Source organism: Squalius cephalus (assembly GCF_949319135.1).
Source record: "Squalius cephalus genome assembly, chromosome: 5".
NCBI classification, from domain to species: Eukaryota; Metazoa; Chordata; class Actinopteri; order Cypriniformes; family Leuciscidae; genus Squalius; species Squalius cephalus.
In genome coordinates, this window is record NC_137126.1 from 33,599,236 (window position 1) to 33,612,536 (window position 13,301).

Consider the following 13,301-nt stretch of genomic DNA (forward strand, 5'->3'; position numbering starts at 1 on the left):
TGCAGGCAAAGTGTAACCTTTTATCTTGTAGAAGCTATGCTTTACTCTTTTTTTCCCCTCGATCTCCGGTTATTCCCTGCTTCCATTTTAATTAACGTTGTATCGCTCTCTCTCTCTTTCTGATGAAGAAGGGGGTGGGAATTGGGGTGGATATCCGCATTGGTTGCCATGGCACCAGACAGCTCCATTTCTACCAATGCACATGAGTAAAGTGTGTGTGTGTGTGTTTGACTGTGAGACACTGTGCAAACTGTGAATGTCTGTCTTAGTCTATCATTCAGCTATGCTGTGACTAATTCATGAGCTACATTTAGTTTTTTTGTTTCCTAAAACAGTCAAAAGTTCAATGACATTAAAAAGAGGCAATCAAAACTTGCCTACAAGCCAAGCAAGTATGTTCATCTCAATGTCATGTTACTTTTCTGAAGATGGATTTAACCTGTTTGAATTTCACTATTTTGGTTTGGTGTTTCGCTTCCAATAGGGACTATTATAAGAGCACATCTGCTGCAAAGCTTTCTATTCCCCTTAGAGCAGTGTCTCTGATCTGTTGCTGGCCTTATTCTGGCCTTTTCTCTTTTCTCTTCCCAGAAGAGGGCACTATTGTTTCACAGACTCCCCTTACACAGAATTCTGAACTATGACCACGGATCTGAGGTCTTCAGGTTCAGCGTTATTGATCATGTAGCCCTTGACACTGTGAGCTGAGAGTGATTATTACAGTGAGAAACTAAACAAGCATGTGGATACTGATGTGTGATCAAGTCCTTTACAGGAAAACAAGCAGGTATAGGACAGATTTTCCGGAGAAACAACTAACAATGAAAAACTCTTCATGGGATCCACATTTAGCATAAATTTTAAGAAAAAAAACCATCCATATGTTTATATGTTTCCATATATTTTTGTAAATGTGGGGACTAACTGTTTTTGTCTTTTGGGGAAAAAACAAACAATGAAAAACTCTTCATGGGATCCACATTTAGCATAAGCAAATTTTAAAACGCTGGGGCAAGAAACTGGGGAAAAAAATATGTCAGTCTGGTTTTCATATGAATTTGTGAATTTAGGGACACTACATAAAAAAAAAATAGCGTTTGGAAATACCAAAATGCAAAAAACGTACATAAAATATGCTTGCTTCAAGTGGTTAAAGTATTTTTCAGTAAGAACACATGCATATTGACCACGATGACAACACATTTACCGAATAAATTCCTAGATAAGCATCACAAAAGTCACGTGTCTTTGCCTCAACAAGTTTGTGTAACTGAATAATTTGCTCTGAGAACGAAAAGAAAAGATGTTTCTCTGGTCATTTAGAAATGTTGGAGCCAAAGCCAGTCCATAAAATGTTTGCCAACATCTGAGAGGAAGTAGCCAATTTCCACAGAAGTGATGATTTTGTTCTCTCGAGCATGGGGTTTGAAATGTCACTTTTTCCCTTTGGAAACGTTTTATGCGACATTACTTTTCCTCACCTAAATTAATTTCACAACTTGGATGTAAACACAGATAATAAATGTAATAACTGAGCAAGGCCACCGCTTGCTGTTTCCTTGGAGCGTAGGCACTAAACAAACTTGCAGAGACACATTCAAACACACACACACACATGCATACTCTACAAGCACGTACATTGACTAAACTACAGTGTAAGCGTACAGTATTGTTGAAGGTCTTTGCTTTGAGGATGATCCTCTTCACCAAGTTAAACAAAAGGGCCTCTCCAGCGGCCTGTAAGACAAACACTCTTCCTAGAGAAAACACTGACAGTTACACTGTAACCCATACTGCGTAAGAGGACGCCCGTGCACACACACACACACACACACACAGCTGTGCAAAGGCCCCATGGAGAGGTACAACTATGCGGATGTCTTGAGCCCAGAGCAAAGTAAAGACAATAGAGCCTTTGACAGTCTGACTGTTTCTGTATTTCACTACCGTCTAAATGTCTATCTCTCATGTCTCCAATTTTCCCTGTAGTTGTCCTTTCTTTTTCTCTTTGGCCTCAGACTTTCATATAATTTATCTTTTATAAAAGTCAATTATTTACTCCACGAATTTTCAGAAAAGTATACATAGTTCAATTAGTTTCAAATCAGTTCAAAGAGGTTGAAAATCATTTGACAGATTTACATACTAGAGAATTTTATTGATCCCTTCTATTTTTAGCTTTACTAGATAGTTTAGAAAGTCCTCGCTACAGGTAGGTTTAAAGGAACATTCTGCATTCCGTACAAATTAAGCTTGATTGACATAACTTGTGGCATAATGTTGATTACCACAAAAATGTATTTCCACATTAAATACTGTTTCAATAGCATAATCGCAAGATGGAAACAAAGCGTGTTAACATGATTTCAGTTTGAAAATCAAAAAAGTAAAAAAAAAAAAAAAAAAAACATAAACAGGCCTGTAAACACCACAACAAACACTTTACAGCTCAAATAATACACAAGTTTTAGCTAAAGAATTGCTTTAATAAAATTAAGCATCACTTTTTTTTTGCTTTTAAAACTTAAAAAAATTGACCCCATTTACTTCAATTGTAAGTGTCTAAATGCAAAAGTGTAATTTAAAAAAAAAGGTTTACATCATTTTTTTGTGGTAATCAACATTATGCAACAAATGCTGGATTTAGATTAACTTGGAATATTTCTTTAACTGGACAACACAAAGAATCAAATTGTACAAAACGGATGTGTGTTTTTAGAGAGAACGAACTGGGTTTCCACCCTGAGGCCTCTCTGGATAGGTGAGTAGGTTAATGTATGTCTTTGAATGTATGTGCGTGAGCACTGTAAACATACAGTGCTGCTCTGAAAACGCTGCACCCTCTGACCCTGGAAACTGCTGCAGTGCAACAAGTTCATTCATATACATGCGTACACATACACTCAGCGGAGGCCTCTGGGAGGAAACACACATGCCTTCTCCATGTGACAATGCCAGCACACACACACACATACGTGCATGTGTTTGGCTCCTTCCTTTCCTGAGCGGCAGACAAATGCAGGGAAAACATGGACCCCTTGCTGATTATTGCGCTAGTAAAAACATAATTTCTATCCATTAGGATGAAGTCATGTGTCCATTCTACAAACATACAATGATCATGCTGAAAATGGACTAGGTTTGAAGGGAAACAGTTCTAAAGGGAAACCGTCCTAGACACTTCTTAGTCTAAACTATCTTTTGGTCAAATAAGAGACATTCTGTGGCTCTAGATGTTTAGTGAATGGTGAAAAAAAAAAAAAGGAATGAAGAAAAATATCCCTCAAAGAGTTGCTCAATGAATCCTTGTTTGGACTGTGGCCAGATGTCCTGAAACTGTATCGACATACATGTTGCCTGTCAAACTACATTCCAGAGCGGTTCTTTTTCTTTCTGGCTTTAGAATGGACACCTCAGTCATTTACCTGTTTAAGAGAACCCACAGCTCTTTCATAGTTACTGGCATTCTGGCTTCTCAGTTACCATTGACATTGATGTCATAAGGGGAGTTGGGTTTCCAGTCTCACATTTTGTCATATTTTCTACCTGAAAATAGTAAGCCTTTTGAGAAAGCAGCTATTCCAAATGTCTCTTCAACCAGAGAGGTCTAAATATGGCCAGAATAGCATCTAAAGTCAATCAAAATGTAGGCTATTATATATAGTTTTTTAATGCATGCTACTGGTCTTATTATGAATGATTTATCAGAGAATGTTATTATTGAAAGAAGAAAAACGAATAGTCTTTAACCCTATTCGCACTGGATTAGTATTACCTGTCCATTTGTAATAATTGCGGAGGTTGTCTGTGATCTTTAATCCCGCGCGAATCGGCCATGTCTGTAATTTGTAAAGTAAAAAATTCCCCCGCAAATGACCATATTTCGCCGAACACTGAGGTCCCGTGATAATATTAGTCCCGTGCGAATCGCCATCTCTGATTTGGCGGGGTCGTATATAATTTTTTCAAGGTTTTTGTTTCCTGTGCGCTTTTTTATCCATCTTTCATGAAGAATGGAGGCTGCGTTGGAGTGTTTTGATAGTATATTTTGGGTGCTGGGTCATATCGCTATACACCATACAACTATACAATTTGCAGAAAGAGAAAGCTGAAAACCATCAGAAGAGCAAAAACAAAAAGAACGATTAGATGGAGATGGATAACATATATAACAGCATGCGGTAAAGAACATCATTCTGTTTATGATATATCATACAGCTAAACCTATAAAGACAAGACATTTCCAAGCAATATTGACGTCATATCCGGGAGATAAGTCAGTAAATTCGAGTAAAATCACAGGCTTCGCTTATCCCATGTGAATGCGCAACACGAAATTCAGAAGTGGGGGGGTAATTTCTAAATCACACAAGGTCCCCAGATAATAAAAATCCAGTGTGAATAGGGCTTAAGTAATATTTAATAAAATAAAAAAAAATTAAAAAACAGTAACTTTTTTCCTTCTAAAACAACTTTCCCTTTCTCCACGTCACTAAGGCCTTGCAGGCTAATGGATACTGTCAACAAACAGAAAAATAGCTGCTTGGGTATTGCAAACGTTTATTCAGGTCTGTAACACACTTTTTATCATCCAATCAATTCCCAATGGACAAAAAGTCCCACTCCAGTTTTTTTTTCTCAATTAATATTATGTTTCCCTCAGAAATACACACTGTTAACATCTACATGAATTCATGTTACTTCTATAATGACATACATTATAGATTTAGTGTGTTGTGAACAGCACTTCATGTTGACTAACGGCTGAGTACAGTGTGTGTTTTGTGCGCGTACAGCTACATGACTTGCCACATGCTTCTCTGGACTTCTACATATGACAGTATAATAAACACAGTGGTCACTTAGCTTTCTTCAACTGCTTTGGCTAACTTTCATACACAGTCTCATTCTGTCATGTGTAATGTACACAGAGAGGCACTCTCATGTTTTGCTAAGAAATGCTGAAAGTCTAACGATGTGTTAAGAGACATTTCTGCTGGATAGAGTGAACAAAGACAAGGTGACTGTTTCAGTCGCAATAAAACAAAATACCCCAAAAAACAAAACAAAAAACACAAAAAGACTTGCACAAGAATGCCATAAACAGATGTTTCTGAAACACGTGCTGTGCTCTGATGTTAAATTTACCGAAATTAATCCATGAATTAACGCTGGAGTGTGATTTTTCTCCGTGGTTGGATTTACTACACAGAAGAACGACTGGAACGTGTTCTTTGGCACCTCCCAGTGCAGCAGGAAGCTAGAAGAAAACCGGGAGTGTGCTATTTCCAAATGTCTGTGTGTTTCTCATAAAAAGGAAAGAAAAAAAGAAATTAGATCACTTTAATATCTATATAGAATCGTATATAAGAAAAATTGTTCTACCAGACAGCATTGAGATAAAATTGAGAGCAGTTTTGTTTGCTTAAGTTTGCTGTTTCTATCCTCATAAATTTCAGATAATGTTCACACACTGCAAAGATTTAGCAAAATATTAAAAGTCAGGTATTTCAATTATCTTCTCCTAAGGAAAAATCTTTTAGTAGAAACATCTAAGAAATAACTGAGGCTTTAAAGGCCCACTGAAGTGCCTTCAGCGTCTATTTATAGTGTAAGGGGCGGGACGCTTCGAATTCTAGAGAGAATTTGATTGGACAGAAAATTTGAGAGTAGAGTGCAGAGTGATGTCATCAAAATCATTGATCCATTTTGGCGGAAGTGAGAGACTGTAAGTTTTGAAAGCTTATATCTTCTAAATGATAATTTTGTCATTGTTTTGGGAGCACACTAGCTTATAGATAACCTAAATAAATTTCATACTAAAAGCCAAAAAAACTTTATTCCAATTTCATTAGGACTAATAAAACATAAGCACACATTAAAACTTTGGTCAATACGATCAAATAATAATTTTCTATTTGTCTGAATAAAAAATAATAAAAAAACACTAAAAACTACAATCAATCATTTTGAAGTTCATTTAGGCATTATACAAACACTATAATGCAAAGTGTAAAAAATAGTGTTTTTAAAGATTAAAGAACTTTGATTGTAAGATGATGCTAATTGTAATGTAAAAATAGGCGAAATGAGCATACAAAAAATGATATGAAAAATGAATCAAAATTAAATAAATTTAATATTTTCCAATAACGCATATGGTACCAATTTATCTAATTACAGAACGTTTTCCTGAGCTATGAAAGAACAATCTCTTGATGTTTCTCTGAATTGCTGTCATTGGGTATTGAAAAAAAAAAAAGAAAAAAAAAAGAGACAACATCGACAACCAAAGGGAAACGTTTTACAATACAAAATACTCATTTGCATGACTGTCAGAACATATTTTCATATGTGAGAATTTGCATCACTAAAGCTTATAATGCACAACTATAGATTGATCTATAAATATGCCTGAGCTCTGTGAATAAAGGTGTAGTGAAGAACTGTTCTTGTCACACCATTTGTCAAATGTCCCCAAGAAGCTACGTGCGTGTACCAGTATAAGCTGCTCAAATTCTATTACTCCAGTCTCATCCAGTCACACATACAGCAGTTGACCCTGCCTGACCCCTGCAACTGTGGCAACCCACTTCCTGTCATTCTTTGGACTATTCTGGGATGCATGTACAGTAGATGCTCTGATCTAATCTCTGTAGCACCATTCACAACCATAAACTCTACAATAGTTGTAGTAAGAGAAAAAATCTAGTTGTAGTAAGCAGCCTTCCTCTCAATACCCATATATTCAAATAGAAAAACACCAACAGCAACCAAACCTATACGAACCCTGTCAGGACTCTATAGTGTAATTTACAGCACACTATGTCTGATCTATTTCTGGATGGGGAGTTGTGTCCCTGTTTTGGTTGGAGGCACAGGGAGATAAACAGAATCTTCAGTTGACGAGAGTGTTTGAGAGCGTATAGATGGTATTTTTACACAGCTGGGTCAGACTTAGCCCAAGGCATCTGTCTCACTCTCTCTTTCTTCATCTACAACACGACTAACCGTCTCAGATTCAAAGTTTCGCTTTCTGTTTATCTGTCCTGTTTTCTTCCAAATTCTCCTCCTGATCTTACAGCTCTTACATCTGTCAGCTACTTGCGTCATTAATGTTTGTGTTTAGCCAATTATAATGAGGTCACAAAGTCTACTTCTGTTTAGTGCGTCAAATGAAACTGAGTGTGGAGAGAGATTTCCGGAGAGTTCCTCGAGCAATATATTTTACATTTTGTTATTGTGGTATGTTGTGTTTTTTTTTACTTTTGTTAAGTATACTATCTTAGATTAACAGTACTAATGTAAGACACACTACCATTCAAAAGTTTGGAGTCAGTAAAAAATGTCTCTTTTTTTCCTAAAGAAAACACTTTGGATGAATTGATCAGAAAAGCAAAGACATTTATAATGCTAAAACATGTTTCTTTTTTTTTTTTTTTAAAAAAGCTATTCTTTTAAACTTCAACTCAAAGAATCCTGAAAAAGGACAACCGATTTCAACATTAACAATAAAAAGAAATGTTTCTTGAGCTCCAAATCGGCATATTAGAATGATTTCTGAGGGATCATGTGACACTAAAGACTGGAGTAATGATGCTTAAATGCTGAAATGAATGATTTAGCTTTGACAATTACATTTTACAATAAAATAAAATGAAGTTATTTAAATTTCAAAATATTACTGTTTTTACTGTATACTTGATCAAATAAGAGAGTTCTTTCAAAAACATCTTAAAAAACATTCCAACTCCAAACTTTTGAGCTGTATGCTCTGTTAAGTTTCTGACAATAGAGCTGGTAAGTCCCGCCCATCCGTAAAACCCCAAGTGGACCTCTAGGTTGAAAAATCGTCAATGCAAGTGATTGGGAGAAAATCATTATTTTCTGGTCCCGTTTGAATTGTGCCATGAATGTGAACATATGTTGTCTGTGAATTTTTTATATAATTTTTCATGTTACGAGTTTGACAGTATATGGTATGATTCTTCGGCTAGCAGTTGTGGAAAAGACATAACGAGAAAGACTACATGTCGGCTATGTGACGTCACCCCATAAAGTTGACTTACCCGTGGTTTTCGCCAACCTCAACGATTTTGTCCTCTCCCTGAAAGAAGGCGGTGAAGTGCACCAAAGACACAGCCATGTTTAGCGGGATCCGTGAGCTAGTGTCCGTGTGCGAGTGGTGGTGACGTTTCAAACGCGTCGAAAGCAGCGAAGAGTTGTAGTCCACAAAGTGCTCTCACACAAAGTCTAACCGTATCAAACTTCTACACGCTAAATTGTAGCATTCTTTACACGAAAAATTATATAAAAAATTCACAGACAACATATGTTCACATTCATGGCACAATTCAAACGGGACCAGAAAATAATGATTTTCTCCCATTCACTTGCATTGATGATTTTTCAACCTAGAGGTCCAGTGGGGTTAGCGGAAGGGGCGGGACTTACCAGCTCTATAGAAACTAAAAACATCTGGGATCTGTCATAATGGCTAACTGAAAACCAGATATAGTCCTCAATGTATTTTCAGCATTGCTGCCCTTCTAGCTGCCACACACTCCATTTAAATACAGACTGTCAGACTTCATCTAGCTCAAACAGTCTCATGATACGCTCCTTTGCATTTATAAGCTGAGAACTGAATTTAATGCACAGGACAGTCAACTTCACACGTGCTGATAGTCAACCTTCAGTCGGCTCATTCTTCTCTTCTGAATTTAGCAAGCAAAAAACAAAGCACTTGCTAATTGGATTGAGCAATATGATGCTTGTTTTTTTTCCTTCTTCATAAAGGCAACCACAAGTAGTGAAGTGCTACTTTGTATCCCAACAAATAAGATGAGCCCACATGAGATAAAAGTAATTATGATACTGTAAGCAATTATACTTTTTTTTTTTTTTTTTGCTAGATAATAATATAGCCTAATTTTACTTTTATACTAATAAACATTCTAAGAAAGACCCTGATCTGCTATAAAAAAAAAGGATTAAAAATGGGATAACATCAATCAATTGAGCTAATAATAATAATAATAATAATAAAATGTAGTAGTTGTTTAATCAAAGCAAATACAACTGGGAATACATGTGCCCAAACAAAAGCACACTGACTACAGGTGCAACTCTTTTCTTTCTCTTCCTGTGAACTAACAACAGAAAGAAAGCAGAAAAAGAGTAATAGAATACAGCAAAGAGAGGGGTGGGAAAAGGCACTTTCGGTCAGTTCATATGAGGCATGGCGGTTTTGGCAGTTGCTCTGGGCAACATGCCATTGTTTACATGTGGGAGGGATTAAAGCAGCTCTGAGCGACGCCATTGGCTGAGGTCAAGTTACACTATCAACAACTATTTTGAAATCTTGTGGTGAACCCAGCAGTGCTTCCAATTCACCTCACGGAGTCTGAAATGTTAAATTAAAATAATTTAACTAAATGCCATGACATGATCAGAATTCAGTTTTCTCAATATTGTGAAACTGACATAACTGAGTTCATACATCTCAGCAGAAGATCACATGGTTCTTTTTAAATAGCAATAGTTCATATAGATCATATATGCAGATGGTTTCTCATTAATTATATATGATCACTGTGGTATAAATAATTTATTTTTTACAAGGCAGAGTGTGAAATCTTCAGACATTGCATAACAGTGCAGGAAGACAGAAGTAGAGCAAAGTAAGGAGAGGAGTAGAGTATTCACAAAAATAAAAAATTTGCATCATCGTCCATTCATAGAGAAAAACGTAGAACATTTAGTTTATTCACGTTCTAACAAACGGCAAGAAATAAATATTATATAAGTATATTTACATATTTAAGTATATCTAATCTAATGGGTTCTCCAGTCGTCATCTTATTCAGTTTAGCCACTCAAAACAGCATCCAACCAAGAACAGAGCCTGCCCGTAATCTGAACTTTAACCTGTGAAGGACCAAAGTCCCTCATGACCTCATCGTCTCCTTTCACAAACACAATGGGAGTCATCGTGACCTCTCGCTCCTCGGTATGAGCCAGCTCAGCAAAAACCTGAGAACTAATCAGATTAAAAAGAGGAGGAAAGGGATGAGATCAGACCGAATCAGACACAACAAGAAACACTTTTTAATCACAGGTGCCTCCTCTGTTTGATTTTGTCCCACTTTTCTCATTCTCTATCAGTGTAACGCAATGAAGACTTGAATTAGGAGGTTCTATCAAGTGCTGACATGAAGCAAGTGTTAAAAGTCCACTATATGACCAATGGTGTGTATGTGTGTGTGTGTGTGCAAGTGGTCAGAAGGGAGGATGATGACTGAATGACCTTCACATGTGCCTGTTGTTATTTTCCATAGGGGTCAGCCACTAAGAATGCACGGCATGCAAAGACCGCATGTGTCTCTCTTCCTAGTAAGCCCTTTTCTCTCCCTCATTCTCAGTCTGTATCTCTACCTCCCTTTCTGCTCGTTCACTCTGTTTTCTTTCTGTCTTTTACCAGTTTCTCTGCCACAGATTCTTTCGTTCTCCATAAGCACAAAACTTGCGATAAGAGTTTGAAATTAAGTTCAAAAAGTATGGCTATTTTAGGCGGTTTCCCCTCAGGATATCCTTTTGGACATGCTGTATATTTTCAAACTCTCATGCAGATTACCACCCAACCACCCCTGAACCAGAAAAGTCACCCGACAACTTTTGCAGGCTGTGTGCACGCGCACACATTGCTAATGCAGCATAAGCATAAACAATTCAAAGCCCTTAAGCAAGTAACTGAGGAGCGATTGTATGGATTAGGGAGCAATAAGAAAGAATCAGAGCTTTTTCTTGCGTCGCTTGGCTTATCAATCAGTCGACGGCATATGCAGACAGCTGTGAGGAACTGCTTTGATGCCGTCTGAAACTATGTCTCTGTGTGTGCCCCCTCAAAACACTAGGGAGAGAAAGAGAGAGTGAGTCTCTATTTCTGGATGCAGTAGATGTCTGGACGTCTGAACAAAGGAGACACAGACGAGACAGACGAGGAAAAAGACGGCAGCTGAGTCCATCATACACTGCAGCAGTGAGCAACCCCTCCGTTAATAATACAATCTGGTTAATACACATCCATAACACACGCAAACACTCCAGATGAGTATATGACACACACATGCACGCATGCATACAAATTCATATGACATTCAGTCAAGTATATAGCATAACTCATATACAACACACGCACACGGATCACAATATTTCTTACTTTTACAGATTTCACAGAGTAGACATAATGTCAGCAGTACTTTTATCAAGTATGTACGTGCAAATCGTGCAAATCTTGTCTGCAAAAATATAGTCTTTTTACCCTTCTAAACTGATCATAAGCCTCCCAAAGTGAAATACTGTTACATTTAAATCACGTTTAAGACATTTAAAGCCACGTGTTTAGATGAAGAAAAACTGTGTGCTAACTTTAGACCCTCCCATTGCCATGAAGTGAAAAACTGTACTGAGAAAAACATGCTCATGGTATCAAAACCTAACCTCACAAACACACTCACTCACACATACACGACACTCAGCCAGACTCCAGAAATATACTTACCCACTACTCCACAACTTCAGCCGTCCGTTCCGTGTGGGGACCGTTCTTTATATTCATGCAGAGATATCTGAAAAACATGTACAACACACCTTCTGCTCTGCTCCTCTATTTCACTTTACTTTATTTCCTCAGTCAGTTAAATCCAGTTTCAACCTCTTCCCTGAGCAAAAAGAGCGAGAGAGAGAGAGAGAGAGAGAGAGAGAGAGAGAGAGAGAGAGAGAGAGTGGTAGAAGCTAGTGAACGCTCCAGACACAAACGCTCAGTGAAAAGACCACTGCCACTTTTCTGCATACTCTTCCACCCCCCCACCCTCCTCTGCTCAGCTCTCCTACCCTCCCCTTTCAGAGACTCAGTCCTGTAGCAGAGCAGAAGCCATCTGGTACAGGCCAAAGTCCACTGCAAATGCTGTGTGTGTGTGTGTGTGTGTGTGTGTGTGTGTGTGTGTGTGTGTGTGTGTGTGTGTGTGTGTGTGTGTGTGTGTGTGTGTGTGTGTGAGAGAGAGAGAGAGGAAGAATTAAAATTTACTGTTTGCACTGTATTGAGTTTGCATCCCCACAGCGTGTGAAGTTATGTAAGCATACAGTGTGTCTGTGTGTTTTTGAGAAAGGACCAATGGAAGTCGTAGCGGCTTACTTGGTGCCATTGGCAAGAAAAGACATGGGGGAAGAAGAAAAAATAAAACACTTTTTAATAACTTAGTAGTTCTATACATGTGTTAGTTAAGTGGTACAGTACAGCTTTCAATTAACGTGCATGGAGCATGAAGCTGCTGCATATATTTATTTGTCTATTATGTGTTAGTTTTCTATTAAGATGCAATTGACAGACATAAAACAGTATGAAAATAGCATAAAACTTACCATTAAAGTGCCCCTATTATGCTATTTTAAAGGTTCCTAACTTTGTTTTGGAGGTCTCCTTCAATATGTTTACATGGATTCAAGGTCAAAAAACACTTTAAATTCCTCATAATATACATTGCAGGTTCACCTAATTTCTCAGTGTCTGAAACGGTTTGATAAAGGATTCAGTCTCTCTAAACTCTTCCTTTCCGATAGCCTACTCTGCTCTGATTGGTCAGATGGCTCAGTCTGTTGGTTGGTCTACCACTTACAGCGCGTCACGGAAATTAAACCATTACCATATCTGAATTTCAGCTCCGGAGGCTTCCTCAGCACTTGTACACAGTGATACCAACAGTAACAATGGTGCCGGTTTTACTATGTCAATAACATCATTTGGAAGTAAACTTTCGTAGCACAGAAAACCGAGTCTTCTCAACATGTCGACAATGCGAACCAAACTATTTCAGGCCTCAGCTACAACTACAGTGTTTGAGGGTAGGTCTAAGTAGATGTTATTCACGGTCAGCTAATGAGGACTATGTAATAAACCTACGTAGGTTCGTGCAAGAAGTAAGAGTGGAATTACTGACAACTCCTTTCAGGCAGTTCAGAATTGGTTCTTTCTATTGGGAGACAGTAACTACATTTATCGGACACTTAGATAGTTAATTGGTTTACTCCAGAAAGATATTTATTACAACGACTATATAATACATCAGTATATATAGTACAATACACTGTATATATATATATATATATATATATATATATATATATATATATATATATATATATATATATATATATATATATATCATAAGATCATATTCATGTTCTGAACACATTCTGATTCCCAAAAGTCATTTATATCTGATGATCTGAATCTGAGATTC

The 13,301-nt window shown here is 37.4% G+C and overlaps 1 protein-coding gene across 1 annotated transcript in view; it reads right to left on the bottom strand.

The window, feature by feature from the left end:
- The window catches only part of LOC307159135 (uncharacterized protein), a gene marked incomplete at its 3' end in the record, with an annotated part of 55,130 nt that extends 43,303 nt beyond the window's left edge, over positions 1-11,827 (bottom strand). The window contains exon 1 of the mRNA XM_079872347.1: positions 11,564-11,827. The remainder of the gene's footprint in view (positions 1-11,563) is intronic.
- Positions 11,828-13,301: the final 1,474 nt, after the last annotated feature.